Genomic DNA, 15,102 nt, shown 5'->3' with positions numbered 1-15,102 from the left:
CCCCCCATTGACGACGTCTTTAGTATATTTCTCTCTTCTCAATATCTGGGGAGGTGTATTTATTTTATTCACCATTCTTTCTTTCTTTGTTATTTTTGTCTAATTTTAGACTGCTTTTACAAAGGCTTGCCACGTTGTTGTTTTTTCTTTGTTGCTGCCTATGTGTGACATATAAACTGTTGCTCGCCTGGGTTGCTCTCCACACATACATGGCGGGATGGCGTTTCTCAACGCTATTTGTTCATTCATTACGGTCCATGTGTTTCTCTCGCTGCCTCACGGGGAAGACCTCCTATTATTTTTCTTCAGAAACTGATCTTTTCTTTTTTCTTGAAAAAACAAACAAATAGTAATACCTCTGCTCCATGACACCACCAGTTGTGTACTAAATTTAGACACCGCTTAGAATAAACGGGTAGCTATCTAATCTAAAATAAAAAGACAGGCAGACAACTAGCTTGCCCGACCCCCTTTGATGCGATCAAATTCACATGTGGTGGTGTCATGAGCGATCACTTGTCCGTTTTCTACTTATTTTCTTACAGGATCACACGGACATTCACCCCCCCACCATCTCTTTCCTCCTTGTCTTGCTTTCATCGTCTGGTCCTATCCCTTGCACCGTGAATGGATATGTGCCGTGTCGGTAATTTAACAACCATACAACGTGTGAGATGTGATGGCATCTCTTAATTTTGTTTTCTTGTAGCAATATGTCACCTCAAATTAATTGAAACACAAAGGTCGTGGCACCGTTAGTTCCTTTACACACAAGTTGAAGGCTGGTGGTTAGAACGAGGGCGTTTTCTTTCAGCTAGCACTCTTTCTCCCGGGCTTACCTATATCACCTGCATCCACGTGAGTTGTCAATATTTTTTGTTAAAATACATTTTTCGTTCGGCTTTACTAGTCCCCCTTTGTATTTTGGGTCAAAATTTGACCGTAAGCTTAACTGGCAATATGTCAAATTGGATTTGTATTTCAAAAAAGTTTAATGGTACTATTTAGACTACATAAAACATAGTAGATTTTATATTAGTTAAAATTACGGCCAAAATTTGACACAAAATGCGAGAAGCACTAATAAACTCAAACTGATCGAGATCTTCCGACTCTAAAAGCAAGTATAATAAGCAAGTATAATAACATTATGTAATTAGTGGGCTAGAAGTGTTTAAATATTACTATCCTTTGAGTTGAAAAGGAGAGCACATATGAAAAGTGGCTCATAGATTAAGAGCTAGTTATAGTACGGGCTCCAACAAGCTTTGTGAGAATGTGAGGTGGGTCATGTGTTAATAAAGCATTCCCTCTGTCCCACAATGTAAGACATTTTTTGACACTAGTGTAGTGTCAAAATACGTCTTACATTATGGGACGGATGGAGTAGTACTTATTTGTACCTAACTACTACACATGTTGGCTCTTAGATTAGTAATAGTAGATGACATGATAACATCCTATAGCCAGCAGATGACTGCACTATTAGCCATGACAATGATCATTGATGGGTTTCCTCTCTAGATTTGGGTTATGGCGAGGAACACAACGGTATAATGTCGTACGCCTCAAGGAGTCATGAGCCATGTTATTTCAACATTATTTTTTTGCAAAAACGCCGAAGCCTGACGGAAAGGAGACACCGAAGTAGAAGCATACCAAGAAGCATCACTGGCGCGAATGAAGAGCGTCGGATAGCCGAGTTCGAGCGGCGGCACCGGTGTGCCGCCAGCGAAGCCGAGAAGGCAACGCGCCACCAAGACCGAAGGGCGCAACATCGGTGTACTACCGCCGAGGTCGAAGGGAAGCGTGTCGTCGAGGCCACCCCAGGATGTCCAAGCAAGATCCACTCGAGTCGCCAAGAACAATGGCCAGCCAGGATCAGAGCCGAGGTGGAGATGAAGCAGCAAGGGGCGAGTCCACCCGAAGCAGAAGAAATCCAAGAAGATGGCCCCAAGGAGGAAACAACGTAGAGACGTCGACACCATCTGACACGGGGGAACCCGGGGTCCGAGATTTCTCTCGGGATCTGAGAAGCTTGGGAAGGGGGAGGGAAACAATGCCAAACTCGATGCCTTCAAGAAGGGAAAATGGCAGCTGTAGCCGTCATTGTCGATGAAGTTTTCACCCGGCAGCGCCTCCTCCACCTCGCAACCGGAGCAAGTCGGCCAACCACCACTGTAGCCCTAGGCAGCCATGAGCTGTGAAGCGAGCAACGGAGGGCCAAAGAAGCAACAACACACCGGGCCGCTGCATGCAGAATGAGGCGAGGCCGAGGTGCACCGTGGCTAGCGTGAGGCCGCAACAAGAGAGCACGGGGAGCCGGTTGACGAGGCCATCTGAACCGGTCAGATCTGGTGCTGAAGCGCGACCACCAGAGACCGGTGACGACAGAGGAACGACTGGTGGGGGTCGGGGTAGGGGGTGGACGCAGCAAGGAGGACGCGCTCGGCCGCCACGGCAAGCTGGCCGGAGAGCACCACCACCGGCCAGAGCCCAGATCCAAATGAGGCAGGCAGGACCAACGCAGCAGGGGGGAGCCGCATCCGGAGGGAGACCCGTCACTCTAGCGGCTGGCGAGGAAGACACCGGGGGAGGGCGCTCCCACCGCCGGAGGAAGCTGCCAGAGCTGACAGGGGATGGGCCTGGAGGAGCGGTGGAGGAAAAGGGCGTGGGGCAAAGCGGGAGGGGGCGGAGGAGAACGGCCATCACTGGGTCCGGCGCGGCTTCACCGGTCGGCCCTCCGGCAGCGGCGACGCGGGGTGGCCGGGAGAAGGGACGGCGGCTGGGGTTCCCCTCGAGTCACCCGGCGTGGGGCGACGCGAGGGTCATAGATAGTTCACCTTGCCCGTCGTGATTTATTTATTGGTCCCCATCGTATTTTTGGTTGAACTGTGATCATAGATTAAATTAGCAGAATAGAGGTTATATGTCACACGAAAGTTATATTAATAGATTCATATTCAGAAGAAGTTTCCAATAGTATTATTTCTGTGGCATATAACTTATTTTCGACTATTCAAATGTATGATCAAACTTTGACTTAAAGTACAGTACAATGAGGTTGAATAAACCCCGCGGAGTACGTACGCAAACTAGAGCACGTACGTGTGGACTAAGTGATGCCCCGTCGTGTCCCCCTTTTTTGCCATGGCACGGAAGAGATGGATTGACACGCATGCATCGTGGCCATCGCCAGCAGTGTTACTGCTTAATCAAGTACTCCCTTCGTTCGAAATTATTTAGCTTGAATATGAATGTATCTAAAACTAAAATACATCTAAATATATTTTTTTTGCGACAAATAATTCCGAACGGAGGGAGTAGCTTAGCTAGTCGAAAGCTACCAGAAAGAAACAACCAAGTTAAGCTTGGTCAAAAGAGTAGTCGTACGTAGGCATGGGAGGAGACGCGTAGAGAAGTGGATGCACGACGCACGTGTAACAAAGTGGAGTAGGTTGGAACGACCCACCGGCCGACCGTTAACTTAGGGAGTGCCACACGGGCACGGGCAGCTGTCAGCCTCAGCCTCACCCCCCGGAGTTGGCTGCCGACCACAATAATCCCGCCGTTTCACATCATACAACGGTCTATATTTTTTTTTCAAGTTTGATCACGTTTACAAAAAAAACAATATAAAATATGTCTCACAATGTATCTAATGATATTAATATTGGTTAATGGCGATGAAGTGTGACTTTCCAAAAATTATACATGTGTGTGGCGTGGCGCATTGTGAAAGGGAGAGTGTATTTGTTTGGCCAGTGGTTTTGTTCATAGAAAAAAAGGGACAAGAGAAAATTCCATTGTTCCACCCTCTACTATTTCTAGATTTTGTGACATAAATGTACCATATTTAAAATTGAACACCACATTTTATCCCAAAATGTGTAGTATCAAATTCCTAGTAATTATAACGATGAAATAGGCCAACCTATCAAGCAGATTTGGCACGCTAACCCGGAAGCGTAAACCAGCTCGGCTAGCGTATACCCACAAGGCTCTGGCACGCTTCCCGCCCGATGCACAACTAGCTCTAGCTCACAATATGAATCTACTCCCTCCATTCCAAATTATTCATCGTGGTTTTAGTTCAAATTTGAATTAAAACCATGACGAGTAATTTGGAACGGAGAGAGTAGCTAGCAAGCAACAATGGCTCGTCGCCTCTCCTCCCTGCCATCCTCTGTTATGATGTTGGCGACAGAGTTCAGGGCGAATAGGTGAGTCGCGTCTTCATCTTCAGAGTACCTCGCACACCCGACCCTGGTGGTAGGTGCAATTCTTTCCGAAGAGGTCGATACAGGTACTGAGGCGGTCAGTAACGAGCAGGCATGCCAAGATTTTGATTTTCTTGAAGAGGTTGGAGCTCGAAATGTCGATCGAAGCCTGGAGCGTGAGGGTTGATCTATTTTGACCAAACCATTGAAATGCCCCAGTCAAGTCCTTTTTTTATTGACGAAAAATAGCGGACGCTGATTTCATTTCATTAAGAGAAAGGCCAAGAAGGCCAGGTTACAGTGTTCAGGTTAGCAAGTAGGTATGTACATAATGTTACGGTTGTACTCCCTTTGTTCCAAAATAGATGACCCAACTTTATACAAAGTTAGTATAAAGTTGGGTCATCTATTTTGGAACGGAGGGAGTAGGTTTGAAGAGATCTCCTTCGTAAGGAGGTAGCATTGGACCAGAGTCTAAGCTCCTCATTGATGATATAGAGGATTGCCGTGGGAGGGCTCGCTTTATGTTTGGAATTTGCAAGTGGGCCTTAGGTCCGAAGCCCAACTAAAATTCTCTTGGTCTATTCATATACGTGACTGTCACCACGCCATGACGCGTGTTGCGGGAACGGACACGTTAATTACTGAACCGTTTTTTATTCTTTTGGATCATGACTCGGACGTGGGGTTTACTCCCATGACCTACCCGGCCCGCATTATATAGTCAGGCAGACGTCTACCCTAGCCGTTGCCGCATCGTATGGCTTCGCACCACCGTTCCAGATCATTGCGTCGCCACGCAAGTCTGCAGGCCTCCGGAACCCTGCTTCTTGTGATCCTGTACGGGAAAGGGGCGATCAGGTTTTTGAGGAGCGCACTTACGCGACTGCTGGCAGCGAGGACTTCACCAACGACGACTTCTTCCCCGACTGCGACAACCTCTTCCTCAATTTTGTTTTTCCTGTTCGAGGTCGTGGTAGAATTCATGTTTCAAGTTTGTGCCCTAAATTCGATCTATTTATCTACTATGCTATTGCCGTCATGACTTATTCTGTGTTTATTCGAATTAAATCTCGTAGTAATTTGTGTTTAAAGATGCAGGCATTCCTCTCCTTTCAAAGTTGCCACCCGGTACAGATGACTAGGCAAGTGAGTTTGGGTTGATTGCAAGTTGAGCTGTTTTGAGTGGTACGAAGGCATATACGAGAAGGTATAACACACACAACTAATGTAGGTTTCGAGTTAGTATGACATTCATACATGTGCTAAATGGAAAAATCGTATAACAACCTTTCAATTTCACGGTAACAGATGGCAACGAAATTTACACACTGCCACAAATTTGCAAATAGGGGGTAAAAAGTTGAATCTTCTATACCTACGTACGTGAATTTGTAGTTTGCTAACCACACGTGTCATGTGGTAGAATCTTCCATATCTGAATAGTTAGACCGCACCAACATATTTTTCTTCAACATGCAACCATGCATGCATAGAAGAAAGCGCATCTTAATTAAGATTCAAACATGCATGCGAATTTCCATTATATTTGTCATTTATCTTAAATAAACATTTGACAACTATATATGACACAACAAATTATATGTTTTTCATACAACCAAATCTCATTGAAATATATAGTAACATATTTTCACAGCAACATGCATTGTTTCATCTAGTAAAGTTAAGTTGGCGCATCAGCAAGTTTATATACTAATCAAGGTGTAGGAGAAACAAAATTGATGGAGTGGGTCAACCCAAGTAGCTAGGTCTAATCAAGGACGTGTGGGTTAAGGGAGAGGCCTTGACTTGAGTAACTTTGTTACTCGGCCAACCTGAAAGGAAAGGCAGAAAGAAACAAGAAAACAGACTAGTAACTTGCATGCCATGGTCGGTGAAATTATGCTGAGCTAGATAGAAAAGAGGCCACTGGCCAGGTTTGTTACCAGTTGATTGCTACTGCTACTTTAATTAGCTAGCTAGATAGAAAAGTGGTTAGGAGTGGATCAGGCCACACACACAGACACACACGTGTAACAAATTTACAAAGTTGGTTGGAATTACCGACCGACCGTCCGTTAAGCTAGCTAGCAGCTACTCCTGGATGAAGATGAGTAGCAAGCATTGTGCCACGCAGGCACGGTCACATGTCGCAGCTGATTAACGGTAGTGGACGCCGACCATATATGTGTGTGTACGATGGAACCATGCATGAGATGACCTTTTCTCCTTCTTCACAAGATAACGATCGATCGATGAGCCATGAGATGACACCGCTCGTGTACATATCCATCCATCCACCCGTCGCCTTCGCTTAATTGTCGCACCAAATCGCTATTACCATCTCTATCTATACTAGTTAATACCGCACACCGTCCACACGTTACATCCATCACGTCGGTCCAAACCATGTTCAAAATTAAATACTATCACGTTGAATCAGCTGGCCGGTCAATGCCATGTTCCAATGAGAGTGAGAGACAGAGAAAACTCCTTTTATATCAAATTATAATTATAATTGTCTAGGAAAAATGATATAGTACTAGCCATAAAAAACAGTGTATCTTAAAACGTGCACATCAGCTATTTCTTTCCTTTATATTATGCGAGCTACTTGCAGAAAGAAATAACAAAACCATGTATGTGTACCACATGTATTATTCACTACAAAAATACATGATTTATTTTACAGCTCGCATCGAAACATATTTTCACGATGAAATCTTAAACACATCTTGTTTAATGAAAACTTTCGATCTATTCATTATCAATCATGGCAGTACAACAAACCCACAAAATAATAAAAATTACATCTTAAGCTATAGACCACCTAGCGACGACTACAAGCACTGAAACGAGCCGAAGGCGCGCTGCCGTCATCACCCCGCCTTTGTCGGAGGCGGACAAAACTTATTGTAGTAGACGGTCATCGTCTAGTACACATCTATACGTACTTGTGTATTTTAAAAAAAAACTTAAAATCCATTATTTAAATTTTGGAAAATTTCAAAAAGCCTCACCCATACATTTTCTCTTTTGTAATTCTGGCTAGGGTTACTCCGAAAGAAAAAAATCTAGCTAGGGAGGATTAATAGCAAGTCAGGTACGGACACATGATATGTAGACGAGAAACGTCCATCCCTCTCTCTCCCGACTCTCCGGCCGGCTGCCGAAGCCGCCAGAGAGAGGTTGCAGAGAAGTCTAGACTCTAGACGACGAGGAGCCAACCAGGAGTCGCAGGTGAAGTACTACTCCTAGATAGGATAGGACGGACATGATCGACGGTGATGGATGGAGATGCATGCATGGCACGGACACCCTACCCGACACTTTGCTAATTTAGGGCCTCTTTGATTCATAGAATTGCAAAAACATAGGAATAGAGAAAGCGTAAGATTAGAATGGCATGTTCATTGAATCCCTATATAGGATTTGAGTTTGTTTGATTGTGTCACGGGAAAAACAAAGAATTTCTTCAAAGAGGTTGGAGTGGATATTAAAATTCCTGTGAAATGTAGTACAAATGAATTCTTGGAAAAAAATCCTACAGGATTTAATCCTACGAATCAAACGACCAACGTAGAAAAAATTTCTAAAGATTCTAATTCTTCAAAGATCTTATAAAAATCCTTTGAATCAAAGAGACCCTTGACTTGTCTCCCACGTTGGTAACAAATCAAACTTTGTTCGACCCGTCGAGAACCTTGCATACGTGCCTGGCTACTACTCGTACGTTAACTCCACACAGAAATTTATTTCTGTCAACGGCCGGCGCACGCACGCACGCAACGTCGTCTTCTTATTTTCTACACGCAATGCATGGTAGAAATTAAAAGAAACAGGTTAATCGAACGAGGTGGCATATATAATATACACGCAATGCATGGTAGAAATTAAAAGAAACAGGTTAATCGAACGAGGTGGCATATATAATATACCCACGCCCAAAGTAAAAGTACGCTAGAGCATGCACAGCCGAGGCCTTAAACCCATCTTAAACGTCCGGGCGGCTGATCGGTCAGTGACCGGTCATAAAAATCCGATCCATTCAGGCGACTCAAACCGTTCTCAAACGTTTGGGTTGTCCGACGCTTTTCATATGGGATGGCCTGGGCGCGTCCGTCTCGTCAGCCTATCTGACTCCAACTCCACATATGTCCTCTTCAATGAACCGTGGACTGCAGTCCGCTCAGCCTACTCCACACTCTCGGTTCTCTCCTTTTTTCGATTCGTCTTTTCCTCTCCGCTTTCAATCCATGGCAGATGACCGCAGTGGCTCCGGCTGCAATGGCGGCGACAGCGCACGCAGGCACAAGTCTTCTTTTCGTCACTTTCTTCTTCTTTTTCGCTTTCTTCTTACTAGCAAAAGGGTCCGTGCGTTGCAATGGAAGGAAAAAAAAATCATAATCTTCAATGGTCATGATCACATTTTGCTGCATCACAGAGATATGCTATCACTCTCAATTTCATCAAATAATGACATTTTTTTAAACTCATGAACATATTTAAAATCATGAACATTTTTCAAATTCATGAACACTTCTATAAATTTCTAAACATTTTTCTAAAATCAAGATTGTTTTGCAATTATGAACTTTTATACTATTTGCAAACATTTTTAAAAATTGTGAAAATATTTTCTAACAATTTTTTTGAATTGGCGAACATTTCTAGAAAGGACAAACATTGTTCGAGAAAATTGGTGGAACACCTTTTCAAATTCACGAACATTTTTGTGCTTTAGCGAATATTTTTTGAAATGCATGGTCATTTTTTGAGTCAACGAACATTTTATGAAGGAATAAATTATTTTATAAGGCACAAACAGTTTTTAAAATTTTAGGATATTTTTTTATTCATGAACATTTTTTGAATTGGCGAAATTTGTTTAATTTCATTAGCATTTTTAATACACAAACTTTTAAAAAAAATCATCAACACTTTTTGATTTCCTGACCATTTGTTTTCAAAATTTGAACATTTTTTGAATAAGCAAACATTTTCTGTAAGATCGCGAACATGTTTTATATCCACAAACATTCTATTATGTTTAAACCTTTTATTTCAAAATTCTCATTTGTTTTTACTTTCAGATCTTTTTTGAAGTCCCAAATTATTTAAAGTAGAAGAAAATGAACACATAAAATAAAAATAAAAAATAAAAACAGAATTTAAAATACAGGCCTCCCGGACATGGAGCCGGCCCAAACATGTGAGTTGCTTCTTCTCCCGGCGTGCAGAGCGCAATATAGGAGGTCCCTACTGCATGGGCAGGCCCGGGCGGGGGATTCCTCTATGTGAAATGATACGTCTTCATCGCCTATAATGTATCTAGTATGGAAGATACCGATATCTCTTGGTTGTTATGTTGACAATGAAAGCATATCGCTCAAAATATTATTTATCTCTATTTCAAAACTCGAGCTCTGGCACCTTGGCAAATATCTGCTTCCCTCTGTGAAGGGCCCGTTTATTTACTTTTATTGATGAGTCATGATCATCTTATAAAAAGCACCAGTTAGAGAGCACCACTGTCATTTGTATGCTTTGTTATTAATGAGTATGACTGTGACTGGATCTCTTTTACCATTAATTACAATGTCTAGTCAGTTCTTCATCTTCAGGGGTGCTCTGCATTTATGTTTTACGGTCTCAGAAAAGGCTAGCGAGATATCATATTGTTATATCATATCATGATTGTTTTGAAAAAGTGTTGTCATCCGAGATTCATTATTATTGCTCGCTAGTTAACTATGCCATTGATATGAGTAAATGTGAGACCTAAATGTTATTGTGAATATGGTTAGTTCATAATCTCTGTTGAAAACTTAAAAGTTCGCTTTACATATTTACAACAACTCGATCAAACAGAGTTTGTAAAAGTTTTTCTTTATCACTTTCAGTTTGTCAACTGAATTGCTTCAGGACAAGCAATGGGTTAAGCTTGGGGGAGTTGATACGTCTCTACCGTATCTACTTTCCAAACTCTTTTGCCCTTGTTTTGGACTCTAACTTGCACGATTTGAATGGAACTAACCCGGACCGACGCTGTTTTCAGCAGAATTGTCATGATGTTATTTTTGTGCAGAAATAAAAATTCTCGAAATGACCTGAAACTTCACGGAGATTATTTTTGGAATAAATAGAAAATATTGGAGAAAGAATCAACAAGAGGGGACCCACACCCTGTCCGCAAGGGTGGATGGCGCGCCCACCCCCTGGGGCGCGCCCTGTGGTCTTATGGGTCCCACGAGGCTCCACCGACCTTAATTCCAACTCCATATATTCACGTTAGGGGAGAAAAAAATCAGAGAGAAGGATTCGTCACGTTTTACGATACAGAACCACCGCCGCCTCCTGTTCTTCCTCGGGAGGGCAGATCTGGAGTCCTTTTTGGGCTCTGGAGAGGGGAAATCGTCGCCATCATCATCATCAACCATCCTCCCTCACCAATTTTATGATGCTCACCGCCGTGCGTGAGTAATTTCATCGTAGGCTTGCTGGACGGTGATGGGTTGGATGAGATTTACCATGCAATCGAGTTAGTTTTGTTAGGGTTTGATCCCTAGTATTCATTATGTTCTAAGATTGGTGTTGCTACGACTTTGCTATACTTAATGCTTGTCACTAGGGCCCGAGTGCCATGATTTCAGATATGAACCTATTATGTCTTCATGAATATGTTTGTGTTCTTGATCCTATCTTTCAAGTTATAGTCACCTACTACGTGTTATTATTCGGCAACCCCGGACTGACAATAGTCGGGACACTTCCTGGTGATGACTGTAGTTTGAGGAGTTCATGTATTCACTAAGTGTTAATGCTTTGGTCCGGTACTCTATTAAAAGGAGGCCTTAATATCCCTTAGTTTCCAATACGACCTTGCTGCCATGGGAGGGTAGGACAAAAGATGTCATGCAAGTTCTTTTCCATAAGCACGTATGACTATATTCAGAATACATACCTACATTATATTGATGAATTGGAGCTACTTTTGTGTCAGCCTAGGTTATAACTGTTGCATGATGAATGCCATCCAACATAACTATCCATCATTGATCCATTGCCTACGAGTTCGTTTCATATTGATCTTTGCTCCGTTACTTTTCCGTTGCCACTGCTATGATTGTTACAAAACTGCTACTATTACTGTTGCCACCGTTACCGTTACTTCCATACTACTTTGTTGCAGATATGAAGTCTTTCAGGTGTGGTTGAATTTACAATTCATCTGCTAATACTTGAGAATATTCTTTGGCTCCCCTTGTGTCGATCAATAAATTTGGGTTGAATACTCTACCCTCGAAAACTATTGCGATGCCCTATACTTGTGGGCTATCAAGACCTTTTTCTGGCGCCGTTGCCGGGGATCATAGCTCTATTCTTTGAGTCACTTGGGATTTATATCTGTTGATCACTATAAGCAATTTGAAAGATACAAGAACCAAGATTTTTCCCTGTACTACGAGGGGAGGTAAGGAACTGCCATCTAGCTCTGCACTCGATTCACTTTCTGTTTTAAGTAAGCTTGTGACACCTACACCTGCTATTGATTCCGATATGTCACATGTTATTGATGATGCCACTTCTGCTATGCATGATGCTTATGATGATGCTACTTCTTTGCTTGATAATACTGTGCCATTAGGTGAATTTCTTGATGAACAACTTGCTAGGGTTAGAGAGAATGAAATTACTAAAACTGATGATATTATTGAAACTGAATATTATGATTCTCCCCCTAGATATGAATTGCCTGTTGTACCTGAGGGTTATATTATGGATGAGAAACTGCTAGAGACTTTCTTGCTTGTAATGATAGAGATGATCTTAAGAAACTGTTAGCTAAGTGATATGTCTCCGTCGTATCTATAATTTTTGATTGTTCCATGCCAATATTCTACAACTTTCATATACTTTTGGCAACTTTTTATACTATTTTTGGGACTAACATATTGATCCAGTGCCCAGTGCCAGTTCCTGTTTGTTGCATGTTTTTTGTTTCGCAGAAAATCCATATCGAACGGAGTCCAAACGGGATAAAAACGGATGTTGATTTTTTTTGGAATATATGTGATTTTTGGGAAGTGAAATCAACATGAGACGATGCTCGAGGGGCCCACGAGGCAGGGGGCGCGCCCCAGGGGGGCAGGCGCGCCCCTGACACTCATGGCCACCCCGTAAGGCAGTTGATGCCCTTCTTTCGCCGCATGAAAGCTAATATCCGGATAGAGATCATGTTAAAATTTCAGCCCAATCGGAGTTAAGGATCTCCGGGAATATAAGAAACGATGAAAGGGTAGAATCTGGGAACGCAGAAACAGAGAGAGACAGGTAGACAAATCCAATCTCGGAGGGGCTCTCGCCCCTCCCACGCCATGGAGGCCATGGACCAGAGGGAAAACCCTTCTCCCATCTAGGGAGGAGGTCAAGAATAAGAAGAAGGAGGGGGGCTCTCTCCCCCTCGCTTCCGGTGGCACCGCAGTGCCACCGGGGGCCATCATCATCACTGCAATCTTCACCAACAACTTCACCGCCATCATCACCAACTCTTCCCCCCTCTATGCAGCGGTGTAACCTCTCTCTTACCCGATGTAATCTCTACTTAAACATGGTGCTCAATGCTATATATTATTTCCCAATGATGTATGGCTATCCTATGATGTTTGAGTAGATCCATTTTGTCCTAATGGTTATTTGATGATCATGATTGGTTTGAGTTGCATGTTTTACTATTGGTGCTGTCCTATGGTGCTCTCCGTGTCGCGCAAGCATGAGGGATCCCTGCTGTAGGGTGTTGCAATACGTTCATGATTCGCTTATAGTGGGTTGCGTGAGTGACTGAAACACAAACCCGGGTAAGGGGGTTGTTGCGTATGGGATAAAGAGGACTTGATACTTTAATGCTATGGTTGGGTTTTACCTTAATGATCTTTAGTAGTTGCGGATGCTTGCTAGAGTTCCAATCATAAGTGCATATGATCCAAGTAGAGAAAGTATGTTAGCTTATGCCTCTCCCTCAAATAAAATTTCAATAATGATTACCGGTCTAGTTATCGATTGCCTAGGGACAAATAACTTTCTCGTAACAAAAAGCTCTTTACTAAAACTAATTTAGTTGTGTCTTTACCTAAACAGCCCCTACTTTTTATTTACGTAATCTTTATTATCTTGCAAACCTATCCAAAAACACCTACAAAGTACTTCTAGTTGCATACTTGTTCTAGGTAAAGCGAACGTCAAGCGTGCGTAGAGTTGTATCGGTGGTCGATAGAACTTGAGGGAATATTTGTTCTGCCTTTAGCTCCTTGTTGGGTTCGACACTCTTACTTATCGAAAACTGTTGCGATCCCCTATACTTGTGAGTTATCAAGACCTTTTTCTGGCGCCGTTGCCGGGGAGCAATAGCGTGGGGTGAATATTCTCGTGTGTGCTTGTTTGCTTTATCACTAAGTAATTTTTATCTGCTGTTCTTAGTTGTTTTCTATCTTTAGTTATGGGTAGGAAACGCAAAATACCAAAAAAAATTAGTTATACCTACTAAACCAATGGTTTAAGAACCACTCAAAATCTATCACACTACTGAAGCTTATTACTTGGATCATCTTCGATCCCTATGTGCTCGTGCTGAAACCCCAACTAGCTTAGTTGAGGGCAAATCTTTAGATGAGCATGCTTATTATGTGCGACACCGAATATCTGAAAAAGGGAAAATTTTACTGGGTCAAATTCATCGTTTGCAATGCTATGCTTGGAATTTATGCGAAATATGATATTACTTGTTGTTCTGAAAACCCTAAGAAACACCTTCCCTATCAATGTGAGTTTAGTGATAATGGAATCGTATCTTCGTATGCTAAGGGTGTTTATAGTTACTATGATGTTCAACAAATTGAAGAATTTGTTGCTTTTAAGGGTGCTTATGAAATTGCTTCTTTGATTGAAACATATGATGCTACTCTTTACAAATCTGAAAATTTTGCCATACTTAAATATTGCTATGATAAGTATGCTTCTAATGCCTATGTTAAACCATATATTGAGGACTACCCCGCTGTCCAAGAAGAGACTAATATTTTGCAGGAGTCTATGGAAGAAGAAATTGATGAAACTGTGAGCTCATTGGATGAAAAAGATGAGGAGGAGAGCGAAGAACAAAAGGAGGAAGAGCGGATTAGCTATCCGTGCCCACCTTCTAATGAGAGTAACTCTTCAACTCATACATTGTTTAATTTCCCTTCGTTCTTACCGAAGGATGATTTCTATGATGATTGTTATGATCCCGTTGATTCTCTTGAAATATCCTTTTTTGATGATGCTTGATATGCTTGTGGCCAAGATGCCAATATGAATTATGCTTATGGAGATGAACTTGCTATAGTTCCTTATGTTAAACATGAAATTGTTGCTATTGCACCCACGCATGATAGTCCTATTATCTTTTTGAATTCTCCCAACTACACTATATCGGAGAAGTTTGCACTTATTAAGGATTATATTGATGGGTTGCCTTTTACCGTTACACATGATGATTTTGATAGATATAATATGCATGTGTTTGCTGCTCCTACTTGCAATTATTATGAGAGAGGAACTATATCTCCACCTCTCTATGTTTCCCACACTATACAAATTGCAAGAAACTGTTTATACTATGCATTGGCCTTTACTTTGTGTGCATGAATTGTTCTATGATGACATGCCGATGCATAGGAAGAGAGTTAGACTTCGTTGTTGCATGATATATGTTACTTTGTGCTCACTACTAAATTATAAATCATTGTTAATTAAAATTGGCTTTGATATACCTTGGGATCCGGGTGGATTCACTACTTGAGCACTATATGCCTAGCTTAATGGCTTTAAAGAAAGCGCTGCCAGG

At 42.2% G+C, this 15,102-nt stretch overlaps 1 pseudogene; it reads right to left on the bottom strand.

Annotated features, from left to right (window-relative positions):
- Positions 1–2,186: 2,186 nt before the first annotated feature.
- Positions 2,187–15,102, bottom strand: part of LOC147993244 (uncharacterized) — a 45,963-nt pseudogene continuing 33,047 nt past the window's right edge.

This window comes from Triticum urartu, chromosome 1A (genome assembly GCF_056163025.1).
Source record: "Triticum urartu cultivar PI428250 chromosome 1A, HENAU_Tu73, whole genome shotgun sequence".
Taxonomy (NCBI): domain Eukaryota; kingdom Viridiplantae; phylum Streptophyta; class Magnoliopsida; order Poales; family Poaceae; genus Triticum; species Triticum urartu.
This window is presented reverse-complemented; position numbering and strand designations above follow the sequence as displayed.